Source organism: Opisthocomus hoazin, chromosome 2, assembly GCF_030867145.1.
Source record: "Opisthocomus hoazin isolate bOpiHoa1 chromosome 2, bOpiHoa1.hap1, whole genome shotgun sequence".
In the NCBI taxonomy this organism is placed as follows: domain Eukaryota; kingdom Metazoa; phylum Chordata; class Aves; order Opisthocomiformes; family Opisthocomidae; genus Opisthocomus; species Opisthocomus hoazin.
The window spans coordinates 19,227,440-19,248,284 of NC_134415.1; the positions used below are offsets into that span (position 1 = coordinate 19,227,440).

The 20,845-nt window shown below is 42.0% G+C and overlaps 1 protein-coding gene across 9 annotated transcripts in view; it reads left to right on the top strand.

The window, feature by feature from the left end:
- Positions 1-20,845, top strand: part of DAAM2 (dishevelled associated activator of morphogenesis 2) — a 221,097-nt gene that overhangs the window by 57,045 nt on the left and 143,207 nt on the right. The window contains exon 2 of one of the 9 annotated variants that reach the window (XM_075412813.1): positions 12,228-12,282. The exons of the other annotated variants lie outside the window; for them this stretch is intronic. The gene's annotated coding sequence lies outside the window, so the exon portion shown is untranslated. The remainder of the gene's footprint in view (positions 1-12,227; positions 12,283-20,845) is intronic. 9 annotated transcript variants of the gene reach the window in all.

Here is a 20,845-nt window from a genome sequence, read left to right on the forward strand (position 1 = left end):
GAATGTGCTTTTGCGAGGGGGTCTAATCCAGAATGAGGAAGTACAGCCGTTTTCCTGTGCCTGGCTTTTCTCTGCCATCTGTATTACAGTGTTTAAATTCTTCAAAAGGAGGGCCTTGTGGCATAAACCCTTGTGCATGTAGATACTGCAACCAATAAGTAGCAGTGCTGGTCTGATGTGGTGAACTTGGTGCCTACTATTTTGTATGAATTGAAATTGTTCATCCCGTTATCCACTTGTTCACTGAGACACCGTTCTTGGTGGTCCCGTATTAGCAGTGTTTTGGGAAGGTGTTGCTATAGCTGTGTAATCATAATCAGTGGGTTCAAAGGCAAACTCATCCCTCTGAGGTGAACAATGGCTGTAACTGAAAAAGCAGAGCAAGTATAGGAGAATATATTTAAGGTCAGAGAAATTCTGATGCTGTCTCTGGGCTTGATGCCTGCCCATAGAAGATGTTGCCAATGCAGATTTGACTATTATTCTTTGTAGCTAAGCTCCAGTGAGGAGCGAAGGAGAAGCTGCCACTGCTCCAAGGAACTTGCAGTATAAACAAGATAAGGATCTGATATAGGACGTCTTGTGGGAATAGTACTAGTTTAAGAAGCAAAAGCAGGACTGGAGTTGTCTTTTATGCAAGAGATGCTAACGCTATTTTACTGCTTGGAGGGGGAAAGGTCTAGTCTTTCATGAGCCTTGTCCAAGTGGGATTTTGGACTGGACAAGGCATTATTGTGAGTTCCCCAAATGCTTTCTGTCTAAGATGACTGTCCTGGTGCATAACTGTTCCAACACACTGCTTTGGTGCAATGGGGGGTTTAGCTCCAAAGTAAATACTTGCTGGCTTCCAGTTTCCTGGGGAAACTGCTTTTCATTCAGTGCTGAATTACTATTTACCCCTAAGTTCAGTAGGAAAGTGGAAGTGGATATTGTGCCAGTCTCATTTCCCAGGGCTGAAGGCAGACGTGCCATAAATGAATCTCTACCCTGGCTCCTCAAACACACATCCCTCTGACTGCAGAAGCAAGGGACAAATGAAGCCTGAGTAGTCTCGCTCTGGAATGTGCAAAAGGGCAATGGCATGCAAACATGAGCATATCTTTATTCAGGGATAGACTAAAGATATAACGTTGCCTCCGCTCTCTTTGCATGCTCTTTTGAAAGACTAATCACAGAATCGCACAGAATCACAGAATGTCTTCTCATCAGGCAAAGATAGTGGTCAAGGATGACAGGATACAGGAAAGCAGTGAGGCTTTCTGCTTGCTTTGACACAGAATCACAGAATCACAGAATGTTAGAGTTTGGAAGGGACCTCTGTGGGTCATCTAGTCCAAGCCCCCTGCTGAAGCAGGGTCACCTACAGCAGGCTGCACAGGACCTTGTCCAGGCGGGTCTTGAATGTCTCCAGAGAAGGAGACTCTAGAACCTCCCTGAGCAACCTATTCCAGGGCTCCATCACCTTCAGAGTGAAGAAATTCTTCCTCATGTTCAGATGGAACTTCCTATGCTTCAGTTTGTGCCCATTGCCCCTTGTCCTGTCGCTGGGCACCACTGAAAAGAGTTTGACCCCATCCTCCTGACACCCTTAAGATAATTATAAGCATTTATAAGGTCCCCTCTCAGCCTTCTCTTCTTCAGGCTGAACAAGCCCAGCTCCCTCAGCCTTTCCTCACAGGAGAGATGCTCCAGTCCCCTCACCGTCCTCGTAGCCCTCCGCTGGACTCTCTCCAGTAGCTCCTCATCTTTCTTGAACTGGGGAGCCCAGAAATGGACACAGTACTCCAGATGGGGCCTCACTAGGGCAGAGCAGAGGGGGAGGAGAACCTCCCTCAACCTGCTGGCCACACTCCTCTTAATGCACCCCAGGATCCCATTGGCCTTCTTGGCAATCAGGGCACACTGCCGGCTCATGGTCAACTTGTCACCCACCAGGACCCCCTAGTCCCTCTCCACAGAGCTGCTCTCCAGCAGGTCCCACCCAAGCCTGTACTGGTGCATGGGGTTGTTCCTCCCCAGGTGCAGGACCCTGCACTTGCCCTTGTTGAATTTCATCAGGTTCCTCTCTGCCCAACTCTCCAGCCCTCTGTACCTGTTCTGCTGGTGACATTATGTACTTGCTCTATGCTTGCCTGGTAATGTTAGGATGTCTGCAGCAATGAGCTTTTGAATTGTCTCAGTACCTGTCAGTGGAGGTCAATCCAGAATTTCAGTGGTTGGCATGAAAGCGTATGATAACGAAGGGCAATGAGCGGCTGTGATACTTCACCTGCACTCCTGTGAAAGAATCCACCAGAGCAGTATCTGTGGGATGCCTTGTATAGGGTGGCTAGAAAGTAATTAAATAAGGAATATTTCCATTTGAAAATTTAGAGAAATACAAGTAAGGGAGCCAGATGATGTTTGTGCTAACACTTGCTGAAAAACAGTGAATCCAATTGCAGTTTTCTTAACACCATCTGCCATTGCTTTTTCAGTAATGAAAGGGTCCTGGGCTACTAGAGTTGTTCTAGCATGTGTAATCTAACTGAGAGGAAAAAAATATTCTGGTTTACTCAGTCATTGTAAGGACCTCTGGTGCACCTATATTTGCTAGTGTCTCTACTCCTGTACCATCACATAGTGCTGGTTTTGGACAGCTTATTCTATTTGCTTTTCTCCTTTGCAGAATCTCAGTTCATAAAACAAACTGAAGAATGTTAACAAAGGGTGCCTTTCTGACAGCTGTGTGATATGCTACTATCTTGCATGTGAGGAATATGCATGGAGTCCTCCAAAGTTTGTGTAGACACAATCCATGTCCCTTGTGAAGACGCAGGGGAATTATGTTGCAAGCCTCACTTCCCAGGAAAAGTAGGATCTAAGTCCGGGCTTAACTTCTGCTTTTCCGGCTTTATGTTCCTCTCGTGGCATTCATCCTCGTAATAGCTAAAGGAGATTTTAACTGGAAGTTTCGGTCTGTTATTATTAAGCAATTCTGGGGTAGAGCTAAAAGAGCTGTAGCCTGAGAAGAAAGGGAGGAAAATAGTATCCAGCAAGTACAGCAAAACACATTTTTGTTATAACACGATGTATTTATTTTGTAATTGGACCAGAATACCAGTAGATATATTCTTGGATGTCCTCTGTTCAAACCCAGATAAACATAGCACTAATCGGAAAACACTGATAGGTGTTCTGTGTGCTATGTAAAAATGCTTTCAAGTCAGGCCTCTGTTTACTTTGCATGAATCTAGGAATCACAAAATATTTCCCTGCAATTTTACAGTAAGTTGTGTTTGAATAGTCCGGGATTATTTGTTTAGGGAGCTGGAGAGAAGTGCACGTGGCTTTGGCACATGCACATGAGATGTATCTTACAATGCTTCTGGCCACGGGAATTTCTGTGGGTAAATAAGATTTCTGTCTCAAGGGCTGTCCATATGGCCCCTTTCATCAGCCCTAATTCCACTTAGATTAACTGCACAGCACGACTATGGGTCAAAGCCTGGATTGTTGCGAGAATGAGTTCCTACTTGCAGACTGCTTCCCACAGAAGTACTTGTTGGCAGCTGAGATCATAGTGCTCACACTCCTCATAACAACCCACTTTGAAAATGTATTTAGAGAGGGGTCTTGGCAGTCTGCTTGCTGCTTTTTCATACAATCTGCAGGCCGTGGTTTGTAATCCTGCTCAGCACATCAAGGCATTTGTTGCTGGGCCATTATCTTGTCTGACTTAATGTAGCACGAGGCAAAACATCTAAGTTTGAATCAGCAATACTAACCACTTTGGGTAGCATTTTTCCCCCCACTCATCGGCAAGAAGAGAAGAACTACTATTTGAAGCACTGCATTATTTATTACACAAAAAAATTCTGGGTTGTTTCTGTGAACACTATGCTCTGACTGCAAGTGGTAAAAGGAGACAGAGAGACCCAAAGGGAAGGAACAGATCTCATGGTGTCCCTCTCACCTGTGTCTGTAGTTCCAGTGAAAATTGCTTCTTGCTTTTCTTTCTCTTTTGCCTACTGTACTGGTGGCAAAGGCCCTGCATTGCAGTCATTCATTCCTGAATCTGTGGCTAGTTTTGTTGTCTCCTGTTGTGTCAGGATGCCTTACGAGGGAAATATAAATCTTAGCCATAAATGGCCTGCTTCATAAAGTGGATCAAAGCTATCAGGTGAGCAAACTTTTTGTTTATTTGGGTTTTTTGTTTGTTTGCTTTTTGTTGAAATCTGAAGTGATCTTCAGAGCCCAGTTTCTTCTGTTACATTCCTAAGTATTTCACAAATTCACATGTACCATTCACAAAGAGAAATGCCTTTGACCCAGACCTGGAGGTGCTTTAAGCACAGGCTACCCTAAGCAGTTAGAAGTATAGCTTAGTATAGAATCTGCCCACACTGCAGTGAGTACAGAGGTAAGATTATTTTGGTGCCACTAACCCTTGCATGTTTGTCACCAGTCTCTCTTCTTCCCCTCTGGATAGACAAATTTTTGACAGTTGACTGGGAAATGAGCGTAAGTCATTACAACACAGAAAACTGTGTCCCTTTAGATGCTGACAGTGGACTGTGAGGACTCATTAACATAGGCATAGTTTGGATGTGAAGACACTTACAGCTTGGTTAGCGTAGGAGGTGTACATGCCTATTTCTGGGGCTAGTACTGCCATACAGAATTCGGAGAGACAGTAAAACTTTATTCACTGGAGCTAAGGGCCTCTTGGACAAAGAATGCAAGGCAGGTGCTTGCTTCTTGCCTCTGCTGCTGACTTGAGTTTGGACAACTCTTGCAATCACATTCTGCTTGCATGTACAGTGCCCCCCTCCTCCATCTTCGTAGATTAAAAACATTGAGTGTTTATCGAGCAGCTTAAAATGAAAGCGGACAGAGCAAAGGTGGATGCAGTTTTGGGTAGATGGTGAACCCCTCACCTTTTTCCCAACCTTGTGGACTCATGACAGTGTGAAGCTTCCTCCTGTCCTCTGGCCGCTTCCATTCGGTGACACAAGGCAGGGTGTCCACTGTGAAAGAGCACAGGCTCCAATATCCTTCAGCCTTCTACCTTCTAAGCAGTGCAGACACAGAAGTCATCACACCCAGGGAAGTTTTCCTTACTTATTTTAGTACATGCAGAAATGATGACACCTGCTTTTGCTGCACGCAGTCACACTTGAAAAGGGATTCCTGGCAGTTGTGAGAAATTGGGTATAGAGAGTTGTTCTTAAAATCTAAATGGTCTGCATGGCTTAGAAGATGAGCGGTCTTATAAAATAATGTACTTGCTGTGCATGATTGTAAGACACTTTATCATCATTAAAGAGCAAATATTTTGGGGCTAATTTTGTTTTGCTTTCTTTATGAGAGTGCACTTTTTTTTTGAAGCCTTCTACTGCTGCTTTGAGACCACCTCACTAGGAACTTTCTTCAGTATTTTCCCATCTCTTTCTCCTTATGAATGCAGGAAGCACAAAATATTCTTCTGGCATTTGAGCTGCAGTTATTTTGAGTGGCTCCAAACAGAGGGAAATGTGTTTCTGCGGTAGTTGCTGCAGAGAAAGAATTTTGCTGAAATGTCTCTCCCCCACCGCCCTTTGGTGGCTGCAGAAAAGAAGCCAGTGTTTGAGGCCCCAGCTCTGTGCATCTGCTGGATCAGTTTAGGCCAATTTCCCCCCCTCCCCCTTCCCCTCTTTCCATTAGCAAACTAGATATAAAACAGAAGCCATTGGATAAATAGGAAAAATGTGTAGCAGAGGAAGCCCTTCTGATTAGGGAGCTGTTAACCAGTTATTTCATGTCCGGCTTTCAGTGTATTTATAAAAATGATGCTATTCAGTGACACGTCAAATTACTATAAATGGCATTGGCTCAATTGCTTTCTCATGGAAGCCAACTTGCACTTTATTTTTAACTTGGGCCCACTGATTATTTTTAAAGTTAGTATAGTGTTTGTAAAAGATGCTGAAGTGGCAGGCAGAGTGTGGGCAATAGGCTTCAAATTTGCTCACACCCTGTCTTGCCCGTGGACTCCAGAGACCTGTGGAAACTCACTGGGAGAGAGCAGCTTGGTCAGTGTCTGTCCATTTGCTGCTTGGCTGTGCTGGGAGACAGCTGATCAATGAGATTAGTGGCAGCTGCAATGTTTGTTTTTGTGATGTGGAAGCCTGTCCTTTAGGAGCTGGCCCAAAACCCAGTAAACTCCTCCTCCCTTTTTATTTTTTTTTCCATTGATGGCCAGCAGCCGTCACATCGTTACATGCATTTATAATGTCCTTGTTGCGACTTCACTGTGTGCACATGGTTTAAATCAACAGCTTCCCAAATAGGGGGAGCAAAAGCACCAGTGCTCCCTACCTGCCTCCAGTAATGCTTGTAAACCTTGGGGACAGGGAGAAAGTAAATTACAGCTCATGAAAAAGTGCTAAGGGGTTCTGAGTCTACAGATCGCACTATGCTTTGGATGAAGAGGTGAGTCTTGCATCATGATTTAAATGTGATGAGGCCTAGGCTTCCCTACGTTTCTTCTGGAACAAATTTCACGGAACAGAAATTGTTCTACATGGTATTGTGGCACCTGAGGCAAATTCTCAAAGCTGCCCTTGTGATATCGAGGCATCTGGCAGGTCTAGTCCATTTCATGAACAGTGGCTAAAAATTGACATCTAGAAGTGGGAATGGAGACCATTGCAAGCCTGGGGCACAGGTCTTATCTCCCTTGCTTTATTTAGAGGGGAGACTGCAGCTCTCATCACACTTGCTGAAGTTTCTAGATTGTCTTCGGGGCTGTCAATCTTAGTAAATGAGATATTTGTGGGACTAAAGCATTGTACAAAGCTATCTTAAAGACAGCTGTAGCCTGGGTTACAACTTGGAGATGAGAATTTTACACAAGTGCTAGAGAGCCATTTTCATGCCAATCCAATCCCAAACAGCAAGGATTCATTCCAACAGCACGGTCTTCTGGTTTCCAGTTATATTCCCTCAAGGATCAATACCTGCACAGTAGCTCTACCATGCATAAAATGACAACATTTGAAATCTAAATTGAACCCATTTTTTGCACGGGGATAGATAGAGTATACAAGCTTGGTAAATCTTTCACTTCCCTGTTTTCTCTGATTCTGAGAGATCCAGTGCATCATAGAAAATGTCGCTTTCAGAGCATTCAGCCCATCCTTGGTAGCCATCCAGTGTGTGTGTCTCAAGAGCTCCTTCTTCATAATATTTATATTTAATATTCTAATTGGAATGGAGAAGACAGCATTTGTTTGTGCATTGCTGGCATGAGAAATGAAGAGTTTTTAATCATACCACAGGACAGCCTATTTGCTAGCAGGCTGTCTTCTAGTCTGGAAATTTTATAACTTAAAAATAAGTCTCTCTTGGCTGAGATTTAATTACAGATGCATCTGTGATGTCTCCTCTGATTATTCAAGTATCGCTATTAAAGTAGCTGAAATATATTTAAGAAAATTGAAATGGATTAATTTTGACTTATCTTTAGCTTTACTGCTACCATAGTTGACAGCAGAATTTAGTCCTTACAACCATTTAACCAGGAAGTGGCTTTGCCTTGTCCATGTCTCAGTTTTGTCATCTGCCGGATGGAGGGATGATTATGTTGCTTTGAAATTCTGTTTACTAAAAAAACCAAAATCTTTTTTGTGCTCCAGTACCCCTTCCTTGCTTGTGTTTATCTGTTTACTTGCTAATTGCCCTGATTCAGTAACTTCGCTGTAAAGACCCTTCCAGTGCGTTTACTACTTGAATGGACTAACTCACTAGAAGGCTCCTCTGGTGTTTCAGTTAGGTAAGGGAAGTATAAGGAAGAGGAAAGAAGATAAAATAAAAAGTCAGACCATACTTGGTTCAGCATCCTGCTCGCAGCCCAGCATGGTTGCACTGGAATCCTGCTGATGGAATGTCCTGACATTACAGTGTTTATTTCCACCACAGCCCTGAAATGTAAACAGGACATCGTTGGATGCTAATCCAAGGGACAGGAAATGACTGAGAATCCTGGATTCTTGGGCTATTGGTAGGACACAAGGAAGTGAATTTTACGGGAGGATTGGCATATGGTACAAGCAATGAACTGGACCACGTGTCAGACAGGGTGTTTTCAGGAAGGGTATCTGACGTATGTTTACGAGGAGGAACAAAACATAGCACTAGTGTCAAAAGAAGTGCATCAATATACTCAGCAACTTGCAGAACATTTGGCATGTTAGGATGCTCTATGCATCTCATCCTAACATGCCAAAGATAGAGAGAGAGTTTGCCTTGAGCTTGAAATGTATACAGAATAAGTGGCAGCTTATTATTGTGGTATTTATTTTCCCTGCACCTTATAATGCAGGAGTGAATTCAAATGAAGAAGGTGAAAGTAGCAGAGAGGGGGCCACATAGCATCTCTTATTCCAGTCCTAAAGCCCAGAGGGCATGGACAGGAGGTAGCACAGTCAGGAAAGTGTGGGTTGAAGTGGTTTGATGCACTAGAAATCCAGCTGTGTTTCTCTTAGGCAGACCTAAATAACTTAATGGCATGAGAATAGTATTGAACTTCCAGTCGTTACTCCCTCCCCCATGAAATGGAGAGGGACAATACATCTTGCATAGGGTAGTGCCTGCTGTGCTGTGTTCGGGGAAGGGGGAGAAGAGCCATGACAAAGCTATTGCCATGTGCTGTGGTGCACTTGAGACTCACATTGCTGGAAAGAGAGTTGCATCCCACTTTTATCCTTCAAGAAGACCTTGACTCTTCCATGGAGCAGCTGCTAATGCTGCCTCTGTAGTACTGCTTGTAGTAGCAGAGACAGAACTGTGTTGTAATGACTATAAAGGGGGTCCTTTATTGAAGTTGTTAAATGCATACAGACCCTATAATTCACACTGGCTCTCTAGCTTCCAGACTGGCTGACTGCTGCCTGATGTTGCTACATAGGTCTCCCTAAGTCTTGGTCTGGTGTCTGTAGCAAGAAAAGGACTGGATAAAGAAAAAATGAATGAAGTTTTCTGTGCTGTGAGCATTATGCACTGTTTTTTGTAGTAACTCTTCACACACTCTGCTGGATGTGTTTTGCAGCAAGGCATAATTTTGTGGTAGGCATCTTCTGACAGTGCTCACGAGCATCTTGCTGGCACGGCTGCCAGTGTTGACACGTTTTGAACAAAGTGCTCTGAATTGTGCCTCTGCCGTGTTGCTTGGGCTGGGTTTCCATCCGGATCTGAAATTGGAAATTTATTACTTGGAACTGGTTTTTAAAGGTGAAACTGACACCGGTTTCTTATTACTTACCAAGTCCTGAGGGCAGAGTTACATTCCTAACGTGGCTGTAGGTGTTAATGATTTCATCAACTCAAGAACCACAGAGCCCTGAACTCTGCTCTTGGCAGCTAGTAAAGAAGGGAAATTTGACTTTCAAATATTTTGGTTTTAAAGTTTTGGTTTTTTTTTTTATGGTGTTTACATTAGCAAACTGGAATTTGTGGGACAGACTTACAATTGGAACTAAGAGAATTTGTTGACTACTTAGTTCTTAGAAATCAAGTTGATAGTAAAGCCTCAGTATGCTGCTGAAATGAGTCTTGCCAAACACCTCTGAAGTTGCAAAAGAAGAAGAATCTGTGAGTGGGCCTGCTGTGGGTGCAGGCCTAAGAGTTTCATTTGCTTGGTATGTTTTCTGTGCCTCAAAATAATCAGGAAGGATATTATTATGCAGATCCCAAGATTTTTTCTATATTACTTTCAGTTGCATGCAAATAGCTCAAAAACCTTGCTCTAAATCTGGAGAGATTCCAGGATGTGGCTTTTTGTTTTGTTTTTAGAATAGCTTCTGTCTTGTGTCATGCAGGAAGATGGCATTGTGAACAAGAATCAGGACTGAAAATCAGAATTAACTGGCATTACTCTGGGCTCTGCTGCTTACTTGCTGCATGATCTTAAGCAGACGATCATTCTCTTCATACCTGTATTGTGGTATCCTTGTGTCTTGCCAGGTTGCTATGAGACGTAACTTCTTTTGTTTTAAACTTGAATAACTCTTTTGATCCGAGAGCTAGCTGTTTTTCAAATGACCATTGTACATGTGACAGACTACTGCAGAGGTAGTAAAAGGAATGCTGAAGAATTTAACATTGATTAATCCAGGGTATTGGTGGATGAGACTCAAAAGCTTATCCTGTAATTATTTATAGAGGTGCTTAAAAGGTGATTTATTGATCACCGTTTATAATTAGCTATACAGAGAACATTTGGTGATAGTATTCTTCAATCTAGGAAAAGCAAGCCAGGACTCAGTCTCTGGGAATTGAAACTTGGCAGATGAAGCACAAATTTCTAAAGTGAGAGACAGCTTACTGAGGGTTGTGGTAGACTTTCTACTGCTGGAAATCTTTAAATCAAATGAGATGCCTATTGAAAAGTTATATTCTACTTCAGGCAGGAATTAATTTATGGCAATCCTGTGGCCTGTGCTATGCATGAGGTCAGACTAGCTGATTGGCACAACCTTTTCAGCTTTATACTTCATAAGACTGGCAATCAGATTTGTGAGTGTAAGTCTCTCTGAGGCCAGTGGAAGCCAAATAAACCTGAGGCCGGAGTTTTACACTGCTGCCTTTCACATCCTTCATGCTTCCAGCCTATATTCACTTGTTTCCCAGCTACCACGTGGAAATATCCTCCTAAATTGCTTATATTTTTTTATCACTGCACAGTGCCACTTAGCTTGCTACATTCCAATCCACAGTACCTTCCATGTATGCCTTAAAACTGTGGGATGTTTCTTTTTTGTTTTGCTTGTTTCTTTGAAATGAGAATTGAAAAGTGAGAACGTTTGAGCAGATCTAAAAGGCAGCATATCAGGTTGTGGACACAGCTGAACATTTCTGCTCTGCTGTCCCTTTGGCAATGATTGATATAGGGCATTCACATGCATTTGTATTTATGATTTTTTTCCCCAAGCACTGTACCATTCAAAATTGCTCAAGAAAAGAAGAGATCATTGACTGCTGAGTTGCTATCCATGCTGCACACGCTTGTCCGGCACGTCAGATAGAGATCCGCTGTTACTTTTCCCCCTGTACATTATGACACAAGGCAACTAGCCCAGGGGACCTTGTTTATTCTGTCTCCTACTGCTGTGCTATACTACCTGTTCAGAATGGTTAAGGCAGCTCAGGGGTAAAGCAGAACTCCATATTCCTGACCAAACTAGCAGCTAAATGATTGCTGTTGCTGAAGGACTGCAGCTGGTAATAGCCTACAGGTGTTGAAGTTGGAGAGGATAATCATTTGGCTGTTTGAGTAACTATTCTGAGAAGACAGACTTGGTCTTGGTAAGCTCTCGTCTCCCTTACTGACACTGGTGGTTAGGCTTTCAAAAGAACTCAGTATGTCTCATGCAAATTTTTCCACTAAGATTTTCCCATGAAAAGGTCTGTTCTCAGACTTGCCAAATTTTGAAGAAAACAAAGAGTTTCCCAAATGTTCCCATATTCTTATGAGCTGGATATTTCTAAATTTGTGATATATCACACCAGAAACATGTATTTATTTGTAACTATTTCCTTCTTCCATTTTTTTTATGCTGCGGAGTGCTATGCAATCAATGATGGTAGATTTTTTTTCCTAAATTCTTTTCTTTATTCTATTAATTTCTTATGTGTTCAGCAGAAGTTAAACAATATTTGTGAAAGGGGAAATGTTTCTGTTTTTTCTTTTCCTTAAAAAAAAATAAATCTCAGAAGGCATCTATAGAATGCCCAACACTAAAACAGCTTGCTGCTTTTCTGAATGATTTTTTTTTTTTTCTTTTTCAAGACAGTTCTTTCTGTTTTTGAGCAGCTCTGTTCAATAAGTTGCCCTCTTTTTGGAAATTTGCCTCATATTTTGCGCTGAAATGAAAGCTGGATAGTTATGTGAAAGTCTGCTCTTGATGGCAAGGGCCAAACTCTCTTTAAAATTGAATTCTAATTATCGAAATTCAAGTGTGTCTTGTAAACACATGGTAAGTACAGTTTGCAGATTCTATGTATAATTCTCTTCTTGCAAGTGACAGTGGTGAAGAAGGTTAGGCTGCAAAGTGGACTGATAAGATCAATGCATTTAGAGAAAGGATTTCCTGCATTTCCTCTAAATAATAAAATGTTCCTTTTATTGCATGCGGTTGTACAGAAAAACATCAACTAATTGAGATTTTCTCTTCAATTAATCCCTATTTTGAATGAACGCCCTGAAGAGCCACACACAACTTGGAAAGGCCGGGCTAAATGTTTTTGCAGGCATCATTTCAGGTAAGCCTTTAGAATTGTGCTGTACCAAATTCTTCTTACTCTTCAGGGACTAATGCCATGAGGCTACAACTTGGACATGGCTGGATAAGCTCAGCTACTGCATGTGACAAGCCCGGCTCCAAGGGAGTTTGCACAATTTTAATGGAAGGAATCCTACTCACAGCATCTCCTGGGTGTAGTCTAGCAGGCGAGTGTTTTGAAGAGACCAAGCAGCTGCATGGTAAAGGATTGCCTGAAGAGAGGGAACACCTGGCTCATAGTCCTTGGGATTTTTCTAGCATAGGAGTGCAAGCAGACCTATTTTAGGATGACCTGAAACGTAAGGGTTGCTTTTTTGTTTTCGCCGTCTTTTACACCTTTAGAGATAAAAATAAAGCTGTCCTGGAGGCAATCTCTTCTGATTTTGAAATGGTTATGAGAAAGACATAATCCAAGGGCTCTATCTGAGGCTTATCTGATAGATAATGTATGCAGTGCAGGAGGGTGGCAAGTCAGGGCCAAGTATACACTCACTTGGCACATGATGTATTGGTGAACGAGACAGTGTATTTGATTTCAGAATCCTACGGGAGCGGCTTTATCTGCAGCGCTGGTGCATTGGTGTGGGTGTGAACGCCCTTTCCTTCAGACCTGGTTGGGAGGAGGTGTGCTTTGGGAGAGCCACAGGCAAGAGAATAAAGTTAGAAAGTAGTACAGGATGGAGAGCGTGAGGCAGTGAAGATGAGCTGCTTGGTACTGGAAAGCTGTCATTTTCAGCATCATGGTCTATCTAGCCAGGTTTCTGTGGAGACAATCTGTAGTACATAAACTGACAGATGTTTGGGCAGCTATATGCTGCTGAGCAGGAAATCACTCAAATTCCTTATCTTCCACACAACGGGCTTGGAAGAAGTCCTGCCAGAAAGCTTGCACCCTGGTCTCAGGGAACAGGGCTTGACCTCTGGGAAAGGGTTTTTCTGGGGTTTTGCCTTACAAAAACTGAATTCAACTACTTTCTGAACATTTGCTCTGAAAAGCTTCTGAGGGGCAAATACTAGATGGTAATGGTTAGCAGTCCTGCTGTGGCTGAAATCCCATCCTGTTCCCACAGAAATCAGTGGTCAAACATCCACTGACTTCAGTGCAAGCAGCTGAGGCATACAAAGGGAACAATTCTGCAAAGCCCTAAACTTCTGGAGAAGTTGGGTTTTTTCAGTTTGGATCATCTCCAGTTGCAAAGATGTATTCCCAAGTGGTGAAGTAACGAGACTGTAGACTAGCATATCTAGGGAATGTCTTGGAGGAAACCAGTGCAGTAGCAATGGTCTCACCTTACCTAGTATGGGAACCAGTGGATGTACAAGTCCGTTGTGCTTGCCACTGTCACTGCCTCTGTTAATGCAAGGACAGTGTCTATGCTGTGGACGGTACTAGAAATGGGAAACTGTAGTTTGATAAGCATTATCCGGTCAAGAGTTTTTCTTTAGAAGGAAATTTATTAAATCTTCTGGAGAACCACAGCTTGTAATGTTAATGACAGTTTTGTCATTAACAAAGTTTGATAAGCATTACCATTCAAGAGCTTTTCTTTAAGGTTGCTTCTATTGGTGTTAAATCGTTTGGGGAATCACAACTTCTAATGTTAATGACAAAATTCTGTTGTCATCAACATTTAGTTTTGAGAAAGGATGAGGCAGATGCCTAATGCAGTTGAGTAACAATCTGTGATGACTCACCTTCTACAAATATGAGAGTAATTTTTGAGCTGATTGACACCCTGTCTGTGAATTTTTGCGTTGTGACAACCTATAATGAGTTTGGTTTATGGGGAAAAGTACTGGTGTTTTTATTTCTAACATACTTCTTCAATGCATGGATCTTTGTTCTTCAGCTTGTTCTTGTCTGTCACTAGCAGACATTGGCTCAAGAGAGAATTTCTGCAATGTTCTCTCATCACGCAACCAATCTAGATCTGTACACAAGAAGTAGTCCCCTGAACGCTTCTATAAGGCAGGGTCTTTGCTGGTAAGAGGACTTTTGAAAAATTTGACTCTTTGCTTGAGAAAGGTGCACTCTTCTCAGCGGTGCTCAGTGACAGGGCAAGAGGGAATGAGCATAAATTGAAGCACAGGGAAGTCCATCTGGGTACAAAAAACTTTTTCACTATGAGAGTAGCTGAATACTGGCACAGATTGCCCAGAAAAGTTGTGACTCCATGCTTGGAAATACTCAAAACCCAAATGGACACGATCCTGGGTAGCCTGCTGTAGCTGAGCCTGCTTGAGCAGAGAAGTTGGACTTGACAGTCTCAAGAGGTCTCTTCCAACCTCAACTGCTGAGATAAATACTGCACCGTTTTCTTAAGAGCCAGCTACCTGCCTGGCCCAGCCTTATCTCAAAAGCAGCAGCGGGAGTCATGAGGATTTATTGTTGCATCCAGCCTGTGAACCACATTCTAGCGCTTTCCTTTTCCTCAGCTCCACAAGGTGTGTGGTGTGTGTCTTTTGGCACATGACCATGTGAAAGTTTGCATCACGAGACTTCTGGGGCCAGGAAGTTGAGCAGTTCTGGGAAAAGATTCTTGGTAGTACACGTTGCTTCTAAATGTCCACTTTAATCCCCCTTGCAGACCAAAATTATACTTTTTTCTTAAAGGGGATATTTTGGCTCGTTATTTCACACTTTCCTTTTCTTTCTGTACTAGTTACTCAGAACTCGTTTATCAAGTTCTGAAGGAAAGGCGTGTCATGGCTCACCCCACTATGACCTGCTTCAAGAGTTGTTGGGTCTGCCTCTTAATGAAAACCTGTCAGATCTTTCTTGTTAATCTGGGGATTGTTTGTTTTTAGTTTTACACAGCAGTGTTTGCAAAGAAAGAAAACTGTTTTTATAAGTGCATCAGAGAAGCATCGTTCCTTGAGAAAGACGTATATATCTTCTTCAGTGAGGCTGAAGGCAATGTTTTCATTTTCTGTCTTCCCTTCAACTGTGGGTTTTTTTATTTTTCCCTTTCTTCCATATATTTCATACAGATTAGCCTCTACTGCCTGGTAAAATATGTGGACTTGTAATTTATTCTGCTTGTCAGAGATGGACAAAATAAACATGTGGTTTGGGATTTGAATGTCCTCTCAATGGAAAAACATAGATTGAAGCATAAAAGGGGGCACTGGAGCCTTGTGAAATGGGGCTCTGTGTGCAAAGCAGTTGTGGGATGTAACAGCTGAGGGAACCCTGACCTTCGTCTGATCTCACTTGGACTTTGAGGGGACCAAGATGCTACAGCTCTTCTGCCGAGCTCGTTTCAAAACTCTTAAGCTGCATTGCCACCAACTTTTGGATTTGATGAGCCGAAGCAGTTAGTCACCTTTGCAGCTTTGTACAGACCCCCTTCCCACATAGTGCTTGGGAAACTTCCGAAATTGATGAAGGAAGGCACAGTGTAGCACAGCCAAGCCCTCAGTACAGAGGGATGTGCATACACATCGTTTGTGTGCTGGATAAATGCTGTTTTCTTTCAGCAGTGTTGGGAAACAGGTAGTGTAGAGAGAGGAGAAGGGGCCTGGACCTTCAAGTGGGGCTTGTTTCAGGAAAATTTTAGCAATGTGACCCTAGTGCAGCTTGTGCATCTAAAATGCTGGAGGAAAGCCATAAAACAAACCGTCATAAAATAAACTTGCTGTACATGTTTTCATACTTACGTCCCCAGCTACTTTTTGTGTCTTTATCAAAACATTGTGGGCTTTTGGGTCTGTCTGGTGGTGGGAATGAGAACAAGGAAACGAAATATATATATATATATATATATATATGTATATATGTGTGTGTGTGTGTGTATGTGGACTATAGTAAGGTTTTGATTTAGGTGCTTTACTTTAAATCTGCTTACTAAATGACTTCCTTGACTGGAAGAAGATAGGAAATAGGAACTGCAAAAACCTGTGCTCTCAATGTCCTAATAAAGCTGGTGGAAGAGAATTCCTTCTAGCAGACTGTTTCTGAGATGGGTTGGAAATCATTTTACTTTTGCTTTATCTACAGGGGACAGAGAGCTTGATCTAAGGTGGAGTATTTGTTACAATGGCAGTCAGTGATGTTTGAAAGAGGGGGCAGAAGTCTGGACTGAGGCTGTTTCATTATTTTCAGATTGGAAAGTAAGAAAGACTTGCGTGAAAGTTGTCTGGTTTTCTATTTTAGAGCTGTATTGGGGTGTGTGTGTTTGATTTTGTGAACCTGGAAACATTTACTGTGTAGAAACACCTTGCACTGAAAACCAGGGATATATGACAAGAGCAGTGAAAGAAGCTTAGAATTTTAACTCTTATTTCAACAGTTGAGCTTAAAGCACATGTTCTACCATCCAAACCTGTTATCCACTTTTAACATGTTTATTTACAAGTCCTTGTGGGAGCTTAACTGAGCAGCAGAACAGGAGGACGTTGTTTCACTATTCACCAACGTTCTGACAGTGCCTTGGGTTGTGAATGCACATAGGTTACTTGTGGATGGCTGATGCTGAACAGCTTATGTAGTTGTTGAGCAGCTCCTGAATGTCACGGTGTTGGCATTAGCTTATTTCCATGGCGTTGTCTCAGAAGTAGTAGGCAGGTGAGAACCGTTTTGTTTGATGGGCTCCAAAGCTGTAGCTGGTGAAGAGAATCTGCCATTAGAAGTAAGAAAAGAACATAAAATGTTCCTTTGAAACTAAGAGACATGCAGAACACTGGCATATCCCAACAAGTTCTTCAATATGTGGGGGAAAAAGTCTGCATCTAAAGTCACTTTCCATTTTATGTCTTGTGTTAGTTATTTTCTCCAGAGTGAGTGCTGATTATCTAATGATGCTCAGTGATGCATTGAGAATCTATGGTGAGGCAGAACAGTGAGCAAACTACATCTAGGGCTTTGCTGGTGGTAGTGATGGGGGCACAGGATGGAGGGAGCTGAAGATTGTTGCAGTGCAGTCCATGATGCACAGCTCTGTACCCTGGCACTGGCTGGTAAAGGTGAAGAGGCTCTGCTCAGGTCCCAGAGAGAAAGGGTAGCTCTGACTTTCTGCACAGCTTGAGAGCAGCTTCTGCTTAGTGGTGTCAGAAGCAATGACGACTCTGCCTTCACTTTCTCTGTAATTTGAAGCAAGCTTGTTGAGCTGTTATAAGCAGCATAAAAGAGTATTCCTGGGCAAAGAAGGCTTAAGGGGAAGTGTGGAAGTGTAGCTGAAGCATAAAACTACTTCTGACATACAGCATATGTTGCTTTTCTGAATCTGTAGTCAGACACTTTCACGGAGTTAGGATTAAGGTTGAAAACTAAACCTTTTTTGAGTACATCCAGCCTGGCAAGAGGCCTGTGCAATGCTAACCAAGTACATGTGCACTTTCTTGTTCCAGTGGGAGCTATTAACTCCAGTTTAGATTTAGCGTTCTGTCTCACTGCATTGTCCACTTCTTGAAGTGAACAAAATAGTTTTACAGCCCAAATGAAAAGGTGTTTTATCTTCAATCTAACCATTCATTTAAAATCTTAATTATTGAAAGAAGAAAGTTTCTCTATCAGCTCTGCTCCTAGCACCACTGTATTTTCTTTCCTTTTTTTTAATGATAGAAATTGCACGAGTGAATTCAGTTAAAAAGAGGCATTCATACTGGCCCCTGCTGAAGTTATTCCCTAGGAGTCAGGAAATGATGATTTGGATGCTCTACCCTGACTTTGCTAAAATCAGCTCAAAAGGCCTTTGGAGAAAATGAAATATTTTGTAGACTAAAGAAAAAAATCTCAGGTGCCCACATGGCACAATTCCAGCGAGGGACATTTCACCAGAAATGAACTGAGTCTGAGTTCTGTCTGGAAGAGTTGGTCTCTTGTTCTACCAGATTGTATGTTTCCACTGGAATTAACAGGAGTCTGTTATACCCATGGAGAGGAAAATACATAGGGAATAGATGTAGTTCGCTCATCTGAGGAATGAAAGGCTCTTGTTAAGTCTCTATAACATAGTTCCAATAGACTGCTCACCCCAAAATTGCTGCCTTGATAAGACAAACAGAATTCTGAGTATACTTTCCAATATCTGTCTTAAGAGAAAGATAAAATGCTTCTCTTTTTTCTTTTTTTTTTTTTTTTTTTCCTATTCCTGCTGACTTTGCAGGAATATATTCTAAATATGATTTTTGGGGATTCCCTGGCAAATGTCTGAAATAATACACTTTACAGAACATAAGACCCTTAGTATCTGAATAAGAAAGAGGTTTTTTTCTGGAGTGACCTCAGCCTAAATATTTGAAGAACGGAATACAAAGGCATAAATTTATTTCCTTGACTGAACTATTGGCTGGTTGACCCACTGGCATTACCTCCACACCAAGGTTCTTCCACAGCACGAGACTTGCTATAGTATTCCTGCAGAGCACAACATCCTTCCAGCTAGAAAATTGATCTTTCTTCTTGCCCCTTGCTCCGTTTCCCGTGATAAGTGTTTCCTTCTATTCAGTTATTTAGTAACTCAAGCTCAAATTTTGGTCCTTAGAGAAATGCTTTCTTTGGTCTGGAGTGGTCGGTTAGAAGGGGCAGAGAGATCTCATTTCCAAGATGTTGTCTGTGTTGATTTCTCTTTATTAAATGAATGAGACAAAGCTGCTTCTCAAGGTGGATCCAGTCCTAGTAATGAAGTGTGTGACTTTTTTGTTTTGTTTTTTGTTTTATTTTCATTTGAGCAATGTTACATTTCATCCTCTTTTTCACAGAGGTTTCTGAGGTGCTCTGAAAATCACTTCCTTGGCGGGCACTTCTACTATGAGCAGCTTTCTGGGGAACAGGTGACTGAGAACCGTTTGCCATGTAGTTGTACTATTTCAGTTTAAATGGAGAGAAACTTCTATAGTAGTAATATTCCAGAGGACGCTGGAAATGTGTCCTGCAATATGGATATGGGTATGAAATATACTCTGGGAATTAAGGAGGGTTAATGCTGCTATTAGTAGGCCCTGTAGGAGATGAATTATTTCCTTATCATGCATGACCTCTTAAAAATGTAGAAAATTTTTGCCTGTGTTTGAAATCTTATCATGAACGGGGTATTCTAAGACCTTGTGGACTTGCTCCTGTCTAAAGCACCGTTTTTTTCTTGGAAACAAAATAGCATTCCTTAAAACTACTTCCCACACCTACTCCCCTCTCTAGACTTGTGTTGCTTAATTTGTTTAATTATGGGGTTATCCCAGTGGAGCTTTTTGTGATTAATAGCTGAGAACACTGTAAACCCAGCATTAAGAACATTTCCTGGACACTAACCATGCTTCATACAGGCTGCATTTCACTGATGTTAGGGTATGGACAGAACAAGTACTACAAAAGAGTCAGAGTTCAGAGACCCTGAAGAGTATCTCAGTGATGTGGGCTCAGTATTGGCATTACACATCTGCTAGTTTATCATCTTTTCAGAGATTTGAAGATGGAGTGACTTCTCTATACAATTTTCTTTGTTTTAAGCATTGCCAGGCACCACTGTAGTGTGCTGGATCCTTTGCTTGTAGTGTGAATGGCTATGGGGGGAAAAAAAAAAGTCAGTCATGAGGATTCAGTAGTGTTAGTGCCATTTTCATGTCACATTCACTGGTCCAACAGCCAATAGTTAAAAATTAGTGATAGGCTGGCAGCTTGCCAAGTTTCTTATAACTTATTTCTGCTTGGATTTGCCATCCAGTACAAATACGTAGGTGGTCTTGATGTTTCAGCGCTTCTGAGACTTTGCAGTTCCCACTTATTTTGCTGGGAAGTAGGTGCAAATTGGTGTGTGAAAATTGAGAGTGCTTCCTTGTTCAAATGGATTTCTGGGCAGTGGGAGGGTCAAGTGCTGCTGCTGCTTCTTGGTACTGGAAAGATTTTGGTACTGATTGGCTGCATTTTCTGTACAGCAAGCAGAAAATGGGGAGAACATCTACTTCAGTCTTTCTTGCAATGGGAGATATTCTTGCATATATATTTATCTTATAAATGTCCCTGGCTGACCAGGGTAGCAAAGCCAAGACCTGAACATGTTGTAGGAGGCAATGTATAACTACTTAGTCTTTACTTGTGTGTATTCTATCCATGAATTTCAGATAGAAGATGTAAGAAAAATGAATTATTTAAGTAAGTTTAAAACATGCTTCCAAAAGGTGAGAGAAAACAAACAGCAACAGGTGATGATTTGGATAAAACCCTGTACAATCGATCGAATAAGTCAGTAGAGTACAGAACTAGAGACAACAAGCAGTGATGTTGGTACATGTTCCGAAAAGACATATATCACTGGATATAAAAATAATGTTTTCAGCCCGAAGGAGAGGAGGAAAGTGTTCCTTCTCTAATAGAGGGTAGACTTCTGTTCTATTTGTACACAATGGGCCTTCTTTTTGAAATCGAAGGACTATGTACCCAGATCAAGTGGCTGTCTAGAAGCAGAGTTGGTGGGGGATTTTGGGGTTTTTTTTTACTTTTTCTTTTTTTTCCCCATCTGTAGTGTACAGCTGTGGTGGGGAGCTGAGGGATTTTTATAGTATGTCCTGTTTTTCTGTGGAGCATGCTCATATCTTTGTCAGCAAGA